The following is a 21,669-nucleotide window of genomic DNA, read 5'->3' on the forward strand; positions in this document are numbered from 1 at the left end:
GCTTATTGTTTATACTTGTGTTTTTTTTTGTTTTTTGTCTTTGAGTTTAGATTGAGTCCTTCCCAATGAGTACTTTTAGCTTACTCATGGTCCTTAGCCAAAAGAACCCCTCTAGGAATCATTACATTTATTTTTTGTTATATAAATGAACCCATTTATTATAGGCTAGATTCAAATGGTGGAGCTTCAACTGGTCTTTCAACTCCTTCAGTCTTCTTTTTTTTTATATATATATATGAAATTTATTGACAAATTGGTTTCCATACAACACCCAGTGCTCATCCCAAAAAGTGCCCTCCTCAATACCCATCACCCACCCTCCCTTCCCTCCCACCCCCCATCAACCCTCAGTTTGTTCTCAGTTTTTAAGAGTCTCTTATGCTTTGGCTCTCTCCCACTCTAACCTCTTTTTTTTTTTTTCCTTCCCCTCCCCCATGGGTTCCTGTTAAGTTTCTCAGGATCCACATAAGAGTGAAACCATATGGTATCTGTCTTTCTCTGTATGGCTTATTTCACTTAGCATCACACTCTCCAGTTCCATCCACGTTGCTACAAAAGGCCGTATTTCATTGTTTCTCATTGCCACGTAGAATTCCATTGTGTATATAAACCACAATTTCTTTATCCATTCATCAGTTGATGGACATTTAGGCTCTTTCCATAATTTGGCTATTGTTGAGAGTGCTGCTATGAACATTGGGGTACAAGTGCCCCTATGCATCAGTACTCCTGTATCCCTTGGGTAAATTCCTAGCAGTGCTATTGCTGGGTCATAGGGTAGGTCTATTTTTAATTTTCTGAGGAACCTCCACACTGCTTTCCAGAGCGGCTGCACCAATTTGCATTCCCACCAACAGTTCAAGAGGGTTCCCGTTTCTCCACATCCTCTCCAGCATCTATAGTCTCCTGATTTGTTCATTTTGGCCACTCTGACTGGCGTGAGGTGATACCTGAGTGTGGTTTTGATTTGTATTTCCCTGATAAGGAACGACGCTGAACATCTTTTCATGTGCCTGTTGGCCATCCGGATGTCTTCTTTAGAGAAGTGTCTATTCATGTTTTCTGCCCATTTCTTCACTGGGTTATTTGTTTTTCGGGTGTGGAGTTTGGTGAGCTCTTTATAGATTTTAGATACTAGCCCTTTGTCTGATATGTCATTTGCAAATATCTTTTCCCATTCCGTTGGTTGCCTTTTAGTTTTGTTGGTTGTTTCCTTTGCTGTGCAGAAGCTTTTTATCTTCATAAGGTCCCAGTAATTCACTTTTGCTTTTAATTCCCTCGCCTTTGGGGATGTGTCGAGTAAGAGATTGCTACGGCTGAGGTCAGAGAGGTCTTTTCCTGCTTTCTCCTCTAAGGTTTTGATGGTTTCCTGTCTCACATTCAGGTCCTTTATCCATTTTGAGTTTATTTTTGTGAATGGTGTGAGAAAGTGGTCTAGTTTCAACCTTCTGCATGTTGCTGTCCAGTTCTCCCAGTACCATTTGTGAAAGAGGCTGTTTTTTTTCCATTGGATGTTCTTTCCTGCTTTGTCAAAGATGAGTTGGCCATACGTTTGTGGGTCTAGTTCTGGGGTTTCTATTCTATTCCATTGGTCTATGTGTCTGTTTTTGTGCCAATACCATGCTGTCTTGATGATGACAGCTTTGTAGTAGAGGCTAAAGTCTGGGATTGTGATGCCTCCTGCTTTGGTCTTCTTCTTCAAAATTCCTTTGGCTATTCGGGGCCTTTTGTGGTTCCATATGAATTTTAGGATTGCTTGTTCTAGTTTCGAGAAGAATGCTGGTGCAATTTTGATTGGGATTGCATTGAATGTGTAGATAGCTTTGGGTAGTATTGACATTTTGACAATGTTTATTTTTCCAATCCATGAGCAGGGAATGTCTTTCCATTTCTTTAAATCTTCTTCAATTACCTTCATAAGCTTTCTATAGTTTTCAGCATACAGATCCTTTACATCTTTGGTTAGACTTATTCCTAGGTATTTTATGCTTCTTGGTGCAATTGTGAATGGGATCAGTTTCTTTATTTGTCTTTCTGTTGCTTCATTGTTAGTGTATAAGAATGCAACTGATTTCTGTACATTGATTTTGTATCCTGCAACTTTGCTGAATTCATGTATCAGTTCTAGCAGACTTTTGGTGGAGTCTATCGGATTTTCCAGGTATAATATCATGTCATCTGCAAAAAGCGAAAGCTTGACTTCATCTTTGCCAATTTTGATGCCTTTGATTTCCTTTTGTTGTCTGATTGCTGATGCTAGAACTTCCAGCACTATGTTAAACAACAGCGGTGAGAGTGGGCATCCCTGTCGTGTTCCTGATCTCAGGGAAAAAGCTCTCAGTTTTTCCCCGTTGAGGATGATGTTAGCTGTGGGCTTTTCATAAATGGCTTTCATGATCTTTAAGTATGTTCCCTCTATCCCGACTTTCTCAAGGGTTTTTATTAAGAAAGGGTGCTGGATTTTGTCAAAGGCCTTTTCTGCATCGATTGACAGGATCATATGGTTCTTCTCTTTTTTTGTTGTTAATGTGATGTATCACGTTGATTGATTTGCGAATGTTGAACCAGCCCTGCATCCCAGGAATGAATCCCACTTGATCATGGTGAATAATTCTTTTTATATGCCGTTGAATTCGATTTGCTAGTATCTTATTGAGAATTTTTGCATCCACATTCATCAGGGATATTGGCCTGTAGTTCTCTTTTTTTACTGGGTCTCTGTCTGGTTTAGGAATCAAAGTAATACTGGCTTCATAGAATGAGTCTGGAAGTTTTCCTTCCCTCTCTATTTCTTGGAATAGCTTGAGAAGGATAGGTATTATCTCTGCTTTAAACGTCTGGTAGAACTCCCCTGGGAAGCCATCTGGTCCTGGACTCTTATTTGTTGGGAGATTTTTGATAACCGATTAAATTTCTTCGCTGGTTATGGGTCTGTTCAAGCTTTCTATTTCCTCCTGATTGAGTTTTGGAAGAGTGTGGGTGTTCAGGAATTTGTCCATTTCTTCCAGGTTGTCCAATTTGTTGGCATATAATTTTTCATAGTATTCCCTGATAATTGTTTGTATCTCTGAGGGATTGGTTGTAATAATTCCATTTTCATTCATGATTTTATCTATTTGGGTCATCTCCCTTTTCTTTTTGAGAAGCCTGGCTAGAGGTTTGTCAATTTTGTTTATTTTTTCAAAAAACCAACTCTTGGTTTCGTTGATCTGCTCTACAGTTTTTTTAGATTCTATGTTGTTTATTTCTGCTCTGATCTTTATTATTTCTCTTCTTCTGCTGGGTTTAGGCTGCCTTTGCTGTTCTGCTTCTAGTTCCTTTAGGTGTGCTGTTAGATTTTGTATTTGGGATTTTTCTTGTTTCTTGAGATAGGCCTGGATTGCAATGTATTTTCCTCTCAGGACTGCCTTTGCTGCATCCCAAAGCGTTTGGATTGTTGTATTTTCATTTTCGTTTGTTTCCATATATTTTTTAATTTCTTCTCTAATTGTCTGGTTGACCCACTCATTCGTTAGTAGGGTGTTCTTTAACCTCTATGCTTCTGGAGGTTTTCCAGACTTTTTCCTGTGGTTGATCTCAATCTTCATAGCATTGTGGTCTGAAAGTATGCATGGTATAATTTCAATTCTTGTAAACTTATGAAGGGCTGTTTTGTGACCCAGTATGTGATCTATCTTGGAGAATGTTCCATGTGCACTCGAGAAGAAAGTATATTCTGTTGCTTTGGGATGCAGAGTTCTAAATATATCTGTCAAGTCCATCTGATCCAATGTCTCATTCAGGGCCCTTGTTTCTTTATTGACCGTGTGTCTAGATGATCTATCCATTTCTGTAAGTGGGGTGTTAAAGTCCCCTGCAATTACCACATTCTTATCGATAAGGTTGCTTATGTTTATGAGTAATTGTTTTATATATTTGGGGGCTCCGGTATTCGGCGCATAGACGTTTATAATTGTTAGCTCTTCCTGATGGATAGACCCTGTAACTATTATATAATGTCCTTCTTCATCTCTTGTTACAGCCTTTAATTTAAAGTCTAGTTTGTCTGATATAAGTATGGCTACTCCAGCTTTCTTTTGGCTTCCAGTCGCATGATAAATAGTTCTCCATCCCCTCACTCTCAATCTAAAGGTGTCCTCAGGTCTAAAATGAGTCTCTTGTAGACAGCAAATTGATGGGTCTTGTTTTTTTATCCATTTTGATACCCTATGTCTTTTGGTTGGCGCATTTAATCCATTTACATTCAGTGTTATTATAGAAAGATACGGGTTTAGAGTCATTGTGATGTCTGTATGTTTTATGCTTGTAGTGATGTCTCTGGGACTTTGTCTCACAGGGTCCCCCTTAGGATCTCTTGTAGGGCTGGTTTAGTGGTGACAAATTCCTTCAGTTTTTGTTTGTTTGGGAAGACCTTTATCTCTCCTTCTATTCTAAATGACAGACTTGCTGGATAAAGGATTCTCGGGTGCATATTTTTTCTGTCTAGCACCCTGAAAATCTCGTGCCAATTCTTTCTGGCCTGCCAAGTTTCAAAAGAGAGATCAGTCACGAGTCTTATAGGTCTCCCTTTATATGTGAGGGCACGTTTACCCCTTGCTGCCTGCAGAATCTTCTCTTTATCCTTGTATTTTGCCAGTTTCACTATGATATGTCGTGCAGAAGATCGATTCAAGTTACGTCTGAAGGGAGTTCTCTGTGCCTCTTGGATTTCAATGCCTTTTTCCTTCCCCAGTTCAGGGAAGTTCTCAGCTATTATTTCTTCAAGTACCCCTTCAGCACCTTTCCCTCTCTCTTCCTCCTCTGGGATACCAATTATGCGTATATTATTTCTTTTTAGTGTATCACTTAGTTCTCTAATTTTCCCCTCATACTCCTGGATTTTTTAATCTCTCTTTTTCTCAGCTTCCTCTTTGTCCATAACTTTATCTTCTAGTTCACCTTTTCTCTCCTCTGCCCCTTCAATCCGAGCCGTGGTGGTTTCCATTTTGTTTTGCATTTCATTTAAAGCGTTTTTCAGCTCCTCGTGACTGTTCCTTAGTCCCTTGATCTCTGTAGCAAGAGATTCTCTGCTGTCCTGTATACTGTTTTCAAGCCCAGCGATTAATTTTATGACTATTATTCTAAATTCACTTTCTGTTATATTATTTAAATCCTTTTTTATCAGCTCATTAGCTGTTGTTATTTCCTGGAGATTCTTCTGAGGGGAATTCTTCCGCTTGGTCATTTTGGATAGTCCCTGGCGTGGTGAGGACCTGCAGGGCACTTCCCCTGTGCTGTGGTGTATAACTGGAGTTGGTGGGCGGGGCCGCAATCGGACCTGATGTCTGCCCCCAGCCCACCGCTGGGGCCACAGTCAGACTGGTGTGTGCCTTCTCTTCCCCTCTCCTAGGGGTGGGATTCACTGTGGGATGGCGTGGCCCGTCTGGGCTACTTGCACACTGCCAGGCTTGTGATGCTGGGGATCTGGCATATTAGCTGGGGTGGGTAGGCAAGGTGCACAGGGGCAGGAGGGGTAGGCTTAGCTCGCTTCTCCTTAGGTGATCCACTTCAGGAGGGGCCCTGTGGCAGCGGGAGGGAGTCAGATCTGCTGCCGGAGGTTTGGCTCCGCCGAAGCGCAGAGTTGGGTGTTTGCACGGAGCGAGCAAGTTCCCTGGCAGGAACCGGTTCCCTTTGGGATTTTGGCTGGGGGATGGGCGGGGGAGTTGGCGCTGGCGAGCGACTTTGTTCCCCACCAAACTGAGCTCTGTTGTCAGGGGGCTCAGCAGCTCTCTCTCCCTTTGTCCTCCAGCCTTCCCACTTTCCGAGCAGAGCTGTTAACTTATGACCTCCCAGACGCTAAGTCCCGCTTGCTGTCAGAACATAGTCCGTCAGGCCCCTCCGCTTTTGCCAGCCAGACTCGGGGGGTCTGCTTGGCCGGCGAGCCGCCCCTCCGCCCCGGCTCCCTTCTGCCAGTCCGTGGAGCACGCACCGCCTCGCCGCCCTTCCTACCCTCTTTTGTGGGTCTCTCGTCTGCGCTTGGGTCTGGCGACTCCATTCTGCTAATCCTCTGGCGGTTTTCTGGGTTATTTAGGCAGGTGTAGGTGGAATCTAAGTGATCAGCAGGATGCGAGGTGAGCCCAGCGTCCTCCTACGCTGCCATCTTCCCTCGAGCTCTCCTTCAGTCTTCTGATGGCCAACTTTACTATGATGGCAGAAGTGGTGTTATAGGACCAGGCACCACTGGCTATGGTTTTCATGCAGGAACCACAATGGCAGATTCCCACAGCTCGTCTTTTCATCTTGGTTTGGCCACAGAAGGAGCAAGTGTACTTGCAACGTGCCCTTGCAAAGTGTACTTGGCATGCTGGCTTATTTCAATCTTCTACACGATTTTCCTGAGGGAGACACCATAATGGGTCCTGTATTTACCCATGATTCAGACCTTCTTGGCATGTTTAGCCATGTTGCCACAAACTAGGTCTGAGCCCAGAGAGCATGGGATTATTACATTTAGATACCTGGATTGGGTGAACTCTGAATGTTACTGGTAATTGTGGAGATCCTGACCTTCAATGACTGCTGTATTAGCAGGGCTGATTGCTGTTTCAGTAGCAATTTACAGCGCACATCCTCTGAGAGATACTGGTTAGAGTCCCTTCCTCACATGCATTACTTCTGAAATTATGTGCTCTTATAGCCTTAGGTTTTATTGTAATCTCTGCTACATAATGCACAAAAATACTTATGAATGTTCTAATAAACATTTTAATATTCTCATAAAGGTGGTTTTCCAGAAGCTATAAAGATACAGATAAATATGTCTTTCTAGCACACACACATATATACACAGGAAAGAAAACGAACTGCTTTGGACACACAAGCTCATGTGCTAGAGAGCATAAAAAATCTTCTTTTCTCTTTATCAAGACCTAACTTAAACTGCCACTGAGTTAGTTCTTCTACCCAGGGGACTCACTGTCCAGTGGGCAACACAAATTTGACTATATTACTCTTCTGTATAAAACCTTTAGTGACTCTTCATCACCCATGGAATACAGCTCAAAGTCCGTCATGGAAATATGCCATGGACTTCATCTTTTGTCATTTCTGCCTCACATTATTTGCTTTAGATGCAGCATACTATTTCTGGTTCCTTGCACATATCACACAGTTCATTGCCTCCTTTTTCAGGCTTATCCTCTTCCCTTTAGAATATCTTCATCTCATTTTCTCCTGACTATTCAAATTAGTCCTTAGTTCAAGTGTTACCTCTGCCCTTTAAGATAATGTCTCTATCTATATTAAAAAAATAACTAATTAAAAAAAGATAATCTCTATCTTATTCTTTCTCACCTCCAATATGACCTTATGTTCTTAACTGGGTGGGTGAGGTAGCCCTCTGAATTCTCACTGCACTCAATGCAGATCACTGTGGGACACATTTTATTTGTTTATTTGTCTGCCTCCTTCAATGGACTCCAAGTTCTTTGAAGGCAGAGGTTTTTGGTTTTTTTAAATTTCTTACTAACCTTTGGGTTTCCCATTGTCTAGCTAAATGCATGATATATAGCAGCTGAAATAAGTTTTAACTATTTATTCAATTGAAATAGTATCATTCAAAAAATAGCAGTCTTAAGAAGTCCAGCAGAGCTAGTTCTGACAGAACACATTTTAGTCTAATGTTGAAGTCTAGTGAGAATGATAACTTCAATATGGTTTAATTTCCACTCATGTGGGTTTACTACCAGTTGGCAAACAAGGCACATAAAGAAAGCAAGCAAGAAAGAGGTAGAATGGATGGTCCTTACATACCTCCTCAGGTTCTCAATACATATTTTTTAATACTTCAGTATCTCCTCAGTTCTTCAAGGAACTGTGCTTAAGGGCACTGAGGTGGCTCAGTGGGTTTTAATGTCCAACTCTTGATCTTGGCTCAGGTAATGGATGTCACAGTTTGTGAGTTTGAGCCACATGTCAGGCTTTGCACACAGTGTGGAGTCTGCTTGCGATTCTCTCTCTCTCTCTCTCTCTCTCTCTCTCTGCCCCTCCCCCACTCATCACTATAAACTTCCCTCTTAGAACTGCATTTACTGCATCCCAAAGACTTTGGAATGTTGTGTTTCCATTTTCACTTGTCTCCAGGTAATTTTTGTTTTTCTCTTTGATTTCTTTGATGACCCCTTGGGTGTTTTAGTAGTATGTTTTTTAGCCTCCATGTGTTAGTGTGTTTGTAGGTTTTTTTTTTTTTTTTTTTTTTTGTGATTCATCTCTCGTTTCATACCTTTGTGGCTGGAAAAGATGTTTGATATGATTACAATCTTTTAAAAATTTTTGCGACTTGTTTGTGGCTTATCATGTGATCTATCTTGGAGAATGTTTCATGTCCATTTGAGGGGAATTTGTATACTGCTGTTTTTGGTTGCAATGTCTGATATATATCTATTAAGTCTGTCTGGCTTAATGTGTCATTTAAGGCTGATGCTTCCTTATTAGTTTTCTGTTTGGATGATCTATCCAATGTAAATGAGCTGTTCAAGTCCCCTATGATTATTGTATTATTGTATTGTATTTCTCTCTTTGTGTCGGTCAATATTTGCTTATAATTAGGTGCTCTGTGTTGGGTGCATATATATTTATAATTACTGTACCCTCTTGTTGGATTGGGTCATTTATCTTTATGTAATTTCCTTCTTTGTGTCTTGTCACAGGCTGTTTTAAAGTCTATTTTATCTGATATAATAATTGCTACTCTAGTTTTCTTTCCATTTCCATTTGCATGAATATCTTTTTCCATCCTTTTACTTTCAGTCTGTGTGTCTTTAGGTCTGAAGTGAATTTCCTGAGGGCAGCATATAGATTAATGTTTCTCATCTTTCTTTCTTTCTTTCTTTCTTTCTTTCTTTCTTTTTCTTTCTTTCTTTCTTTTTTCCATTTAGCCACCCTATGTCTTTTGATTGGAGAATTTAGTATATTTACATTTGAAGTAATTATTGATAGGTATGTACTTTTTGCCATTTTGTTAACTGTTTAATGGTTGTTTTTGTAGTTCTTCTCTGTTTCATTTTATCTTGTTTTCTTCCCTTGTGATTTTATGACTTTAGTGTTCTGCTTGGATTTTCTCTCTCTTCCTCTCTCTCTTTTTCTTCTCTTTTTTTTTTTAGTAATGTATCTATTATAGGTTTTTGGTTTGTGGTTACCAGGAGGTTCACAGATAACAATCTATGTATATAGTAGTCATTTTAAGTTCATGGTCACCTAACTTTGAATGAATTCTAAATGTACTACGTTTTTACTTCCCTTTCACAATTTCTTATGCTTTTGGTGTTATATTTTATATATATTTTTAATATATATATAATATATGAATAATTTTTTTTTTAATGAAATTTATTGACAAATTGGTTTCCATACAACACCCAGTGCTCATCCCAAAAGGTGCCCTCCTCAATACCCATCACCCACCCTCTCCTCCCTCCCACCCCCCATCAACCCTCAGTTTGTTCTCAGTTTTTAAGTCTCTTATGCTTTGGCTCTCTCCCATTCTAACCTCTTTTTTTTTTTTTTTCCTTCCCCTCCCCCATGGGTTCCTGTGAAGTTTCTCAGGATCCACATAAGAGTGAAACCATATGGTATCTGTCTTTCTCTGTATGGCTTATTTCACTTAGCATCACACTCTCCAGTTCCATCCACGTTGCTACGAAAGGCCATATTTCATTTTTTCTCATTGCCACGTAATATTCCATTGTGTATATAAACCACAATTTCTTTATCCATTCATCAGTTGATGGACATTTAGGCTCTTTCCATAATTTGGCTATTGTTGAGAGTGCTGTTATGAACATTGGGGTACACGTGGCCCTATGCATCAGTGCTCCTGTATCCCTTGGATAAATTCCTAGCAGTGCTATTGCTGGGTCATAGGGTAGGTCTATTTTTAATTTTCTGAGGAACCTCCACACTGCTTTCCAGAGCGGCTGCACCAATTTGCATTCCCACCAACAGTGCAAGAGGGTTCCCGTTTCTCCACATCCTCTCCAGCATCTATAGTCTCCGGATTTGTTCATTTTGGCCACTCTGACTGGCGTGAGGTGATACCTGAGTGTGGTTTTGATTTGTATTTCCCTGATAAGGAGCGACGCTGAACATCTTTTCATGTGCCTGTTGGCCATCCGGATGTCTTCTTTAGAGAAGTGTCTATTCATGTTTTCTGCCCATTTCTTCACTGGGTTATTTGTTTTTCGGGTGTGGAGTTTGGTGAGCTCTTTATAGATTTTGGATACTAGCCCTTTGTCTGATATGTCATTTGCGAATATCTTTTCCCATTCCGTTGGTTGCCTTTTAGTTTTGTTGGTTGTTTCCTTGGCTGTGCAGAAGCTTTTTATCTTCATAAGGTCCCAGTAATTCACTTTTGCTTTTAATTCCCTTGCCTTTGGGGATGTGTCGAGTAAGAGATTGCTACGGCTGAGGTCAGAGAGGTCTTTTCCTGCTTTCTCCTCTAAGGTTTTGATGGTTTCCTGTCTCACATTTAGGTCCTTTATCCATTTTGAGTTTATTTTTGTGAATGGTGTGAGAAAGTGGTCTAGTTTCAACCTTCTGCATGTTGCTGTCCAGTTCTCCCAGCACCATTTGTTAAAGAGGCTGTCTTTTTTCCATTGGATGTTCTTTCCTGCTTTGTCAAAGATGAGTTGGCCATACGTTTGTGGGTCTAGTTCTGGGGTTTCTATTCTATTCCATTGGTCTATGTGTCTGTTTTTGTGCCAATACCATGCTGTCTTGATGATGACAGCTTTGTAGTAGAGGCTAAAGTCTGGGATTGTGATGCCTCCTGCTTTGGTCTTCTTCTTCAAAATTCCTTTGGCTATTCGGGGCCTTTTGTGGTTCCATATGAATTTTAGGATTGCTTGTTCTAGTTTCGAGAAGAATGCTGGTGCAATTTTGATTGGGATTGCATTGAATGTGTAGATAGCTTTGGGTAGTATTGACATTTTGACAATATTTATTTTTCCAATCCATGAGCAGGGAATGTCTTTCCATTTCTTTAAATCTTCTTCAATTTCCTTCATAAGCTTTCTATAATTTTCAGCATACAGATCCTTTACATCTTTGGTTAGATTTATTCCTAGGTATTTTATGCTTCTTGGTGCAATTGTGAATGGGATCAGTTTCTTTATTTGTCTTTCTGTTGCTTCATTGTTAGTGTATAAGAATGCAACTGATTTCTGTACATTGATTTTGTATCCTGCAACTTTGCTGAATTCCTGTATCAGTTCTAGCAGACTTTTGGTGGAGTCTATCGGATTTTCCATGTATAATATCATGTCATCTGCAAAAAGCGAAAGCTTGACTTCATCTTTGCCAATTTTGATGCCTTTGATTTCCTTTTGTTGTCTGATTGCTGATGCTAGAACTTCCAGCACTATGTTAAACAGCAGCGGTGAGAGTGGGCATCCTTGTCGTGTTCCTGATCTCAGGGAAAAAGCTCTCAGTTTTTCCCCGTTGAGGATGATGTTAGCTGTGGGCTTTTCATAAATGGCTTTCATGATCTTTAAGTATGTTCCTTCTATCCCGACTTTCTCAAGGGTTTTTATTAAGAAAGGGTGCTGGATTTTGTCGAAGGCCTTTTCTGCATCGATTGACAGGATCATATGGCTCTTCTCTTTTTTTTTGTTAATGTGATGTATCACGTTGATTGATTTGCGAATGTTGAACCAGCCCTGCATCCCAGGAATGAATCCCACTTGATCATGGTGAATAATTCTTTTTATATGCCGTTGAATTCGATTTGCTAGTACCTTATTGAGAATTTTTGCATCCATATTCATCAGGGATATTGGCCTGTAGTTCTCTTTTTTGACTGGGTCTCTGTCTGGTTTAGGAATCAAAGTAATACTGGCTTCATAGAATGAGTCTGGAAGTTTTCCTTCCCTTTCTATTTCTTGGAATAGCTTGAGAAGGATAGGTATTATCTCTGCTTTAAACGTCTGGTAGAACTCCCCTGGGAAGCCATCTGGTCCTGGACTCTTATTTGTTGGGAGATTTTTGATAACCGATTCAATTTCTTCGCTGGTTATGGGTCTGTTCAAGCTTTCTATTTCCTCCTGATTGAGTTTTGGAAGAGTGTGGTTGTTCAGGAATTTGTCCATTTCTTCCAGGTTGTCCAGTTTGTTGGCATATAATTTTTCATAGTATTCCCTGATAATTGTTTGTATCTCTGAGGGATTGGTTGTAATAATTCCATTTTCATTCATGATTTTATCTATTTGGGTCATCTCCCTTTTCTTTTTGAGAAGCCTGGCTAGAGGTTTGTCAATTTTGTTTATTTTTTCAAAAAACCAACTCTTGGTTTCGTTGATCTGCTCTACAGTTTTTTTAGTTTCTATATTGTTTATTTCTGCCCTGATCTTTATTATTTCTCTTCTTCTGCTGGGCTTAGGCTGCCTTTGCTGTTCTGCTTCTAGTTCCTTTAGGTGTGCTGTTAGATTTTGTATTTGGGATTTTTCTTGTTTCTTGAGATAGGCCTGGATTGCAATGTATTTTCCTCTCAGGACTGCCTTTGCTGCGTCCCAAAGCGTTTGGATTGTTGTATTTTCATTTCCATTTGTTTCCATATATTTTTTAATTTCTTCTCTAATTACCTGGTTGACCCACTCATTCGTTAGTAGGGTGTTCTTTAACCTCCATGCTTTTGGAGGTTTTCCAGACTTTTTTCTGTGGTTGATTTCAAGCTTCATAGCATTGTGGTCTGAAAGTAAGCATGGTATAATTTCAATTCTTGTAAACTTATGAAGGGCTGTTTTGTGACCCAGTATATGATCTATCTTGGAGAATGTTCCATGTGCACTCGAGAAGAAAGTATATTCTGTTGCTTTGGGATGCAGAGTTCTAAATATATCTGTCAAGTCCATCTGATCCAATGTCTCATTCAGGGCCCTTGTTTCTTTATTGACCGTGTGTCTAGATGATCTATCCATTTCTGTAAGTGGTGTATTAAAGTCCCCTGCAATTACCACATTCTTATCAATAAGGTTGCTTATGTTTATGAGTAATTGTTTTATATATTTGGGGGCTCCGGTATTCGGTGCATAGACATTTATAATTGTTAGCTCTTCCTGATGGATAGACCCTGTAACTATTATATAATGTCCTTCTTCATCTCTTGTTACAGCCTTTAATTTAAAGTCTAGTTTGTCTGATATAAGTATGGCTACTCCAGCTTTCTTTTGGCTTCCAGTCGCATGATAAATAGTTCTCCATCCCCTCACTCTCAATCTAAAGGTGTCCTCAGGTCTAAAATGAGTCTCTTGTAGACAGCAAATAGATGGGTCTTGTTTTTTTATCCATTCTGATACCCTATGTCTTTTGGTTGGCGCATTTAATCCATTTACATTCAGTGTGATTATAGAAAGATACGGGTTTAGAGTCATTGTGATGTCTGTATGTTTTATGCTTGTAGTGATGTCTCTGGGACTTTGTCTCACAGGGTCCCCCTTAGGATCTCTTGTAGGGCTGGTTTAGTGGTGACAAATTCCTTCAGTTTTTGTTTGTTTGGGAAGACCTTTATCTCTCCTTCTATTCTAAATGACAGACTTGCTGGATAAAGGATTCTCGGCTGCATATTTTTTCTGTCTAGCACCCTGAAAATCTCGTGCCAATTCTTTCTGGCCTGCCAAGTTTCAAAAGAGAGATCAGTCACGAGTCTTATAGGTCTCCCTTTATATGTGAGGGCACGTTTACCCCTTGCTGCTTTCAGAATTTTCTCTTTATCCTTGTATTTTGCCAGTTTCACTATGATATGTCGTGCAGAAGATCGATTCAAGTTACGTCTGAAGGGAGTTCTCTGTGCCTCTTGGATTTCAATGCCTTTTTCCTTCCCCAGTTCAGGGAAGTTCTCAGCTATTATTTCTTCAAGTACCCCTTCAGCACCTTTCCCTCTCTCTTCCTCCTCCGGGATACCAATTATGCGTATATTATTTCTTTTTAGTGTATCACTTAATTCTCTAATTTTCCCCTCATACTCCTGGATTTTTTTATCTCTCTTTTTCTCAGCTTCCTCTTTTTCCATAACTTTATCTTCTAGTTCACCTATTCTCTCCTCTGCCTCTTCAAGCCGAGCTGTGGTGGTTTCCATTTTGTTATGCATTTCGTTTAAAGCGTTTTTCAGCTCCTCGTGACTGTTCCTTAGTCCCTTGATCTCTGTAGCAAGAGATTCTCTGCTGTCCTGTATACTGTTTTCAAGCCCAGCGATTAATTTTATGACTATTATTCTAAATTCACCTTCTGTTATATTATTTAAATCCTTTTTGATCAGCTCATTAGCTGTTGTTATTTCCTGGAGATTCTTCTGAGGGGAGTTCTTCCGCTTGGTCATTTTGGATAGTCCCTGGAGTGGTGCGGACCTGCAGGGCACTTCCCCTGTGCTGTAGTGTGTAACTGGAGTTGGTGGGCGGGGCCGCAGTCAGACCTGATGTCTGTCCCCAGCCCACCGCTGGGGCCACGGTCAGACTGGTGTGTGCCTTCTCTTCCCCTCTCCTAGGGGTGGGATTCACTGTGGGGTGGTGTGGCTCGTCTGGGCTACTTGCACCGTGCCAGGCTTGTGATGCTGGGGATCTGGCGTATTAGCTGGGGTGGGTAGGCAAGGTGCTCGGGGGCAGGAGGGGCAGGCTTAGATCGCTTCTCCTTAGGTGATCCACTTCAGGAGGGGCCCTGTGGCAGCGGGAGGGAGTCAGATCTGCTGCCGGAGGTTTGGCTCCGCCGAAGTGCAGAGTTGGGTGTTTGCGCGGAGCGAGCAAGTTCCCCGGCAGGAACAGGTTCTCTTTGGGATTTCGGCTGGGGGATGGGCGGGGGAGATGGCGCTGGCGAGCGCCTTTGTTCCCCACCAAACTGAGCTCTGTTGTCAGGGGGCTCAGCAGCTCTCCCTCCCTTTGTCCTCCAGCCTTCCCGCTTTCCGAGCAGAGCTGTTAACTTATGACCTCCCAGACGCTAAGTCGTGCTTGTTGTGGGAACACAGTCCGTCAGGCCCCTCCGCTTTTGCAAGCCAGACTCGGTGGCTGTGCTTGGCCGGCGAGCCTCCCCTCCGCCCCGGCTCCCTTCTGCCAGTCCGTGGAGCGCGCACCGCCTCGCCGCCCTTCCTACCCTCTTCCGTGGGCCTCTCGTCTGCGTTTGGCTCCGGCGACTCCGTTCTGCTAATCCTCTGGCGGTTTTCTGGGTTATTTAGGCAGATGTAGATGGAATCTAAGTGATCAGCAGGACGTGCGGTGAGCCCAACGTCCTCCTAAGCCGCCATCTTGAGTGGGATCAGTCTGAATAATTTTTTTAATGTGTTGTTGGATCCAGTTGGCTACTATCTTGTTGAGGATTTTTGCATCCATGTTCATGAAGGAAATTAGTCTATAGTTCTCGTTTTTAGTGGGGTCTCTGTCTGGTTTTGGAATCAAGGTAATGCTGGCTTCATAGAAAGAGTTTGGAAGTTTTCCTTCCATTTCTATTTTTTGGGACAGCTTCAAGAGAATAGGTGTTAACTCTTCCATAAATGTTTGGTAGAATTCCCCTGGAAAACCATCTGGCCTTGGACTCTTGTTTTTTGGGGAGGTTTTTGATTACTAATTTGATTTCTTTACTGGTTATGGGTCTGTTCAAATTTTCTATTTCTTCCTGTTTCAGTTTTGGTAGCGTATATGTTTCTAGGAATTTGTCTGTTTCTTCCGGATTGCCCATTTTATTGGCGTACAAGTGCTCATAATATTCTCTTATTATTGTTTTTATTTCTGCTGTGTTGGTTGTGATCTCTCCTCTTTCATTTTGATTTTATTTATTTGGGTCCTTTCTTTTTTCTTTGTGGTCAAACTGGCTAGGGGTTTATCAATTTCATTAATTCTTTCAAAGAACCAGCTTCTGGTTTTGTTGATATGTTCTACTGTTTTTTGGTTTTGATACCATTGATTTCTGCTCTAATCTTTATTATTTCCTGTCTTCTGCTGTTTTGGGTTTTATTTGCTGTTCTTTTTTCAGCTCTTTAAGGTGTAAGGTTAGGTTGTGTATCTGAGATCTTTCTTCCCTCTTTCGGAAGGCCTGGATTGCTATATACTTCCTCTTATGACCACCTTTCCTGCGTCCCAGAGGTTTTGGGTTGTGATGTTATCATTTTCATTGGCTTCCATGTACTTTTTAAATTTCCTCTTTAACTTCTTGGTCAGCCCATTCATTCTTTAGTAGGATGTTCTTGAGTCTCCAAGTATTGTTATCTTTCCAAGTTTTTTCTTGTGGTTGATTTCAAGGTTCAGAGCATTGTGGTCTGAAAATATGCACGTTATGATCTCGATCTTTTTGTACTTGTTGAGGGCTGATTTATGTCCCAGTATGTGGTCTATTGTGGAGAACGTTCCATGTGCACTGGCAAAGAATGTATACTCCGCTGGTTCATGATGAAATGTCCCTAATATATCTGTTAAGTCTACCTGGTCCAGGGTGTCATTCAAAGCATTGTTTCCTTGCTGATTTTCTTGATTAGATGATCTGTCCATTGTTTTGAGTGGGGTGTTGAAGTCTCCTACTGTTATGATATTACTATCAATGAGTTTCTTTATGTTTGTGATTCATTGACTTATACATTTGGGTGCTTTCACATTTGGCGCATAAATGTTTACAATTATTAGGTCTTCTTGGTGGATAGACCCCTTAGTTATGATATAATGCCCTTCTTCGTTTCTTATTATAGCCTTTATTTTAAAGTCTAGATTGTCTGATATAAGTATGGCTACTCTGGCTTTCTTCTGTTGACCATTAGCATGACAGATGTTTCTCCATCCCCTTACTTTCAATCTGAAGGTGTCTTTAGGTCTAAAGTGGGTCTCTTGTACACAGCATATAGATGGATCTTGTTTTCTTATCCATTCTGTTACCCTCTGTCTTTTGATTGGAGCATTTGGTCCATTGATGTTTAGAGTGAGTACTGAAAGTGATGAGTTTATTGCCATTATGTTTCTTGTGGAGTTGGAGTTTCTGGTGGTGTTCTCTGGTCCTTTCTAGTCTTGTTGCTTTTGGTGTTTTTTGTTTGTTTGTTTGTTTTTTGTTTTGTCTTTTCTCCCTTCAGAATGACCCCCTTAAAATTTCTTGCAGGGCTGGTTTAGTTGTCATGAACTCCTCTAATTTTTGTTTGTCTGGGAAAATTTAATTTCTCCTATTTTGAATGACATCCTTGCTGGATAAAGAATTCTTGGCTGCATATTTTTCTTATTCAGCACATTGAATATATCCTGCCACTCCTTTCTGGCCTGCCAGGTTTCTGTGGATAGGTGTGCCTCAAACCTGATGTGTTATGGACTTTTCCCCTTGCTGCTTCATGAATCTTTTCTTGCCTAATATTTTGTGAATTTGACTATGATATGCCTTGTTGATGGTTGGTTTTTGTTGAATTGTATGGGTGTTCTCTGTGGTTCCTGGGTTTTGCTACCTGTGTCTTTCCCCGGTTAGGAAAGTTTTCCTCTATGATTTCCTCACGTAACCCTTCTACTCCTTTCTTCTCTCTCTTCATCTTCTGGGACCCCTATGATTCTGATGTGGTTCCTTTTTAATGAGTCACTGATTTCTCTAATTCTTAAATCATGCTCTTTTGTCTTTGTCTCCCTTTTTTTCCTGTTTCATTATTCTCCATAAGTTTGTCCTCTATCCCTGATTCTGTTCTGCCTCATCCATCCTTGCTGCTGCGGCCTCCATTCGAGTTTGCAGCTCAGTTATAGCATTTTTTATTTCAACCTGACTAGGCTTTACTTCTTTCATATCTGCAGAGAAGGATTCTAATTCATTTTTGACCCCTGCTAGTATTCTTAGTATTGTGATTCTAAATTCTCGTTCAGACATGTTGCTTGTAGCTTGTGTTGATTAAGTCCCTGGATGTCATTTCTTCCTGCTCTTTCTTTTGGGGTAAATTCCTTTGTTTTGTCATTTTGAAGGAAGAAAATGAATTAATAAGGTAAAAAGAAATTAAAATTAAAAAATTATAAACAGCACACACATACACACACACACACACACACACACACAAATCAAATAAATGATGTTTGATCCTAGATATGTTTTGGTCTGGTTGTTGAAAGGAGTTTGATAGATTAGAGAAAAATGGAGGAAAAGAAGGAAAATTTTAAAAAAGGGAAATGTTTGAATATTTGAAACAATGAGGACAATCAAATAGAATATGATGAAGTGATGGAAGTAAAATGGAATTTGAAAAATTTACACAAAATAAAAAGTATAGTAGAGAAAAATTAAAAATATATTTTAATAAAAATTGAAAATAAAAATAAAAATTTTCTTTTTCTGTATTGAAGACAAAGAAAAGATTTGAAAAAGAAAAAAAGAAAAAGAAAGAAAATTGACTAGATGCACCGGTGAGCAGACTGAAATATGATTGAAATTATGTTGTTTCCCCTAGAGGTCAAACTATGAAGCACTTTATAGTCCAGAAACTAAGCAGGTGGAGAGATTTCTGGTGTTCCTGAAGAGCAAGATTGGCCTAATTGAGTGGGGCTTAGTGTAATGGCTCCGTTTTCCACTAGATGGCACTGCTTAACTTACTGGGGTGGAATGCTGTGCTTGTAGGTGTGTATGCACATTGGTGGAAGGGGTGAAAATGGCGTCACCCAGCTACCCAGTCTCTAGTATCCGAACTCTGTTCTCCCCAATCTCATTCTTTTTCTCTCGCTTCTGTCCACTTCCTGCTTTTACACTGCCTGTGACCAAGCCATCAAGTTGTCAGGGTGCACCTCCCTCCTGAGTTTTATCTTGGATGCTGGTGTGTTTCCTCACCCCTCACTTCTGAGGGACTGCAGCTTTGACCCACTCAGACCCTCTGAGGGAGGGTCTCACTGAGCAATGGCCAGGTGCCAGCTGCACCCAGGAACATTCAGGGACCATGCTGATGCTGATGCCCAGAGACTGTGGCTGGGTGCCAGCCCACCCCAGAAAAAGTTCACACAATTGTGTAGCAGCAGCATTTCAGGGATTATGGGAAATCACAACACATATCTGGCACCAAGCTTCACCCCTAATGACTTTGTTCCAGCACCAGTGAATGTGGTTGTTCTCTGGGGTCTCCTGGGACCAGGTGGCCATACAGCCTCTACCAAATATCCTTCCAGCAGGGGGACCGCCTTTCCCCCTGTGGCCCAAGGATCTCCAGACTTCATTCTGTTCCTGGGGATTCTTCCTTGCCACCAGAGCACTGCCAGCTATCGAGCTGCAGAGTTTCAAACTCTGCACTCCTCCTGTTTATAGAGTCTTAATGGAATTTAAACCCTCTCCTTTCTCCTTTCTCTGTTTTAAATTCAGTCCCTATGGCTGTTTCCACTTTTCCTCTTTCCAGCTGGTTTTGGAGGGGGGTGCTTTTCCCATACTCTCCCCCCATCTCCGTCCTCTCCCTGCGCACAAAAGTGACTCCCTGCCCTCCGCAGCTTCTCTCTCCCCCAATTCACCTCTCTGTGCCACCTACCTGCTGAGTCCTGTGGTTCAGGTTGTGTGGATTGTTGTGTTAATCCTCAAATCAGTTTTCTAGGTGTGCAGGATGGTGTAGTGTTGATTTGACTGTATTTCATGGATGCAAGATGCAAAAAAACTTCCATGCTGTTCCATCATCTTGGCTCCTCCTGATTTCCTCTGAAAATGTCTCTAAATGTTACTATTCTTGATGCTTCCATTGGAGAATATGGACCATTTTGAGAACTAGCAGGCCAGAGTGTTATCTTTTATTGTGTCCTCTCTTTACTTCCCATGGATTTCTTTTTCTAAGCAGAGTGTCTATGAAGACATCTGAGTAGCTGAGCAATTGAACTACCAGTGACTGGCTGTGTCTTTTTAGGGTTTATTTTGAAGTAGTTGCCAGCCCAGTAGTGTATCACTTTGCATTGCTCCCCATCTTTCCATCTTATAGTTTTCCTTACTTTTGCTCTATGGAGATTTTATGCCCCAGATGAATTTTAAGTGCTTCCTCCTAGGTCTGGGAACTTTTTTTTCAGGGAGCTTTGGCTAACATAATATAATAATGACTTGTTTACATGCTTGTCTCTTCTGGGAGACTGAAAACTCCTTGAAAGTAGTAACCATGTCATCTCATTTGTTATGAGATGGGACCTGACAAAATCGGCCAGAGGTCCATGTTCATATAACAGACCTATACATGAAAACATAGGGAATTATAGAATAAAAATGTTCTTTGTGAAATTCATATACTCAAATATTATTGTTAAATAAGCCTTTAATCTTACTGGCTAATATTTAAAAATCATCTCTTGAATATGAAATATAATGTGCTATTTGAGTAATAGATACATTAAGGAAAAGAAAGTTTTACTAAACATATAATTTAAAGCCCCAATGGTATTTTTGCCAGTTGGTTATTGCCACCGTTAAGATAATTCTTATTAAAAATTAACCCTAAGAAATTCAAAATCTATGTAATATATTTAAACATCTTAGGATTTGGCTGTCTCTGAAAGGTAAAGGACAAATAAATATCAAGTAATAAGCATCTAAGAGCTTTGACAGGAAATAAAGGCAGAAAGCCTAATACAGTCATAAAAAGAGAAGCCTAAATAAAGCCATATTTGGAATAAAACAAATCTCAGTACCTTCTGTATAATTTGCAATAAACCACAGATGCCAAACATTCATCTTATTTAAGTCAGCCCGGCACTAATCTCAAACTAAGTTAATTTCTCAAATTGGATTAATTATGGTGAAAGAAATTTTGCAATTACCCATAGGAAGATGCTGGGAAGATTGTAAACTCAGGGTAATTTATGATTGAGTATATATGTTGATCATGAATGCTGCATATTTGGGGCTGTGAGACTAGGTGTGAGCCCTATGTGACTGCATTCAAGTTTGGGCATGGATTAAACACACAATCTGAACATTAAATTTACCCTTTTTACTTTTATTTCTAGCTTTGTGTCAGAGAATTTTTTTTATGTGTTTTGAAGGAAGGTTCAAGACCATGGGAGCCAGTAGTAATAGTGCACTTAAAAAATAGCTCTTAAAGGATGTATATGGAAAATATTCTAAATTTTAGAATCTCAAGTTTAAGCATTTCAGGAAATCTTATTTTTTAAAATGAAAAGTGGAAGTTTTCCATGTGAGAAATAGGAAGGAAGAATGATACCCATTTTTATTGAACTAGAGAAGCTTTGTATGTATCATCTTACTGAATTTTGGTAACAATCAGTCTTCTGGAATAAGTGTGAGTATTCCTATTGCATTGCTTAGTAACCAGGGATTGGGGATTTTACTTTCAGAACAACCCAGTCAGTAAGTGGTAGAGCTAGAATATAAATCCAGGCCAACTGACTTCAGAAACTCTGTCCTATTGGCTGTGTCATGCTGCCTAGTTATCACTAACTGTTGGAAGAATTTAAGGTTTATTGTTTCTTGTTAGATGCCTCTTTCTTATCCATGGGACAGCTGTAAATTTATCTGTCTTTTACTCTATAATTGGGATAGTTTTAGTGTAAACTGGACTTGCTTGAAGAATTGGCATGAAAAAGTAGGAAGTAGGGCTTGGATAGCATATTAGGGTTTTCCAGAGAAACAGAACAATATGAACCCTCAGAGATAATGTAGTCTCTGTCATCACTAGATGTTGGTTAGTGCACCATTGACATCTTCAGTGTGATCCTGAGTTTAGTAATAAATCTAATTCCA

This window comes from Prionailurus viverrinus, chromosome D3 (genome assembly GCF_022837055.1).
Source record: "Prionailurus viverrinus isolate Anna chromosome D3, UM_Priviv_1.0, whole genome shotgun sequence".
In the NCBI taxonomy this organism is placed as follows: Eukaryota; Metazoa; Chordata; class Mammalia; order Carnivora; family Felidae; genus Prionailurus; species Prionailurus viverrinus.